This window comes from Elephantulus edwardii, unplaced genomic scaffold (assembly GCF_000299155.1).
Source record: "Elephantulus edwardii isolate Elephantulus edwardi_28Jun2011 unplaced genomic scaffold, EleEdw1.0 scaffold00086, whole genome shotgun sequence".
In the NCBI taxonomy this organism is placed as follows: domain Eukaryota; kingdom Metazoa; phylum Chordata; class Mammalia; order Macroscelidea; family Macroscelididae; genus Elephantulus; species Elephantulus edwardii.
In genome coordinates this window covers 1,968,166-1,968,647 of record NW_006399836.1, presented here as the reverse complement: position 1 = coordinate 1,968,647, position 482 = coordinate 1,968,166, and positions in this window count along the sequence as shown.

Here is a 482-nt window from a genome sequence, read left to right as displayed (position 1 = left end):
TTTACAAACATCCTTTCTGCAAATAAAAAAAGGGCTGGGGGGCGGGGGGCAGAGCGTCACAGTGATTCCTTCCGGAAGAAACTTGGGCCCTGGAAAACTCGAATTACTTATGTCTTAATTATTTAATGCCCCTTTAACAAAGATCTCATAAGCGGATGGCTTTAACAAGCCACAATTGATTCTCTTACGAGTTAGGAAACAGAAGTCCTATGCAGGATGTGAGCTCTGGGGGAAGGCCTACTCTCTGCTGCTGGTGGAGGAGGGTCCTTGTTTACTTCAGCATCTAGAGCCCTGGGATCCCTCGGACCTGCCCTCTGACCTTCCCTGGTGTCAAAGATCTTTATTGCATAAGGTCTTGGTTCAAAAAGGACACACTCCACTCAGCTATTTCTAAGCATTACTAAATATTCCTCTGTCCCCAGATTTCAGCTCCTTTCCTCTCCCCTCATCTCTAGTGAGATGTTGTTGTTGTTACGTGCCAT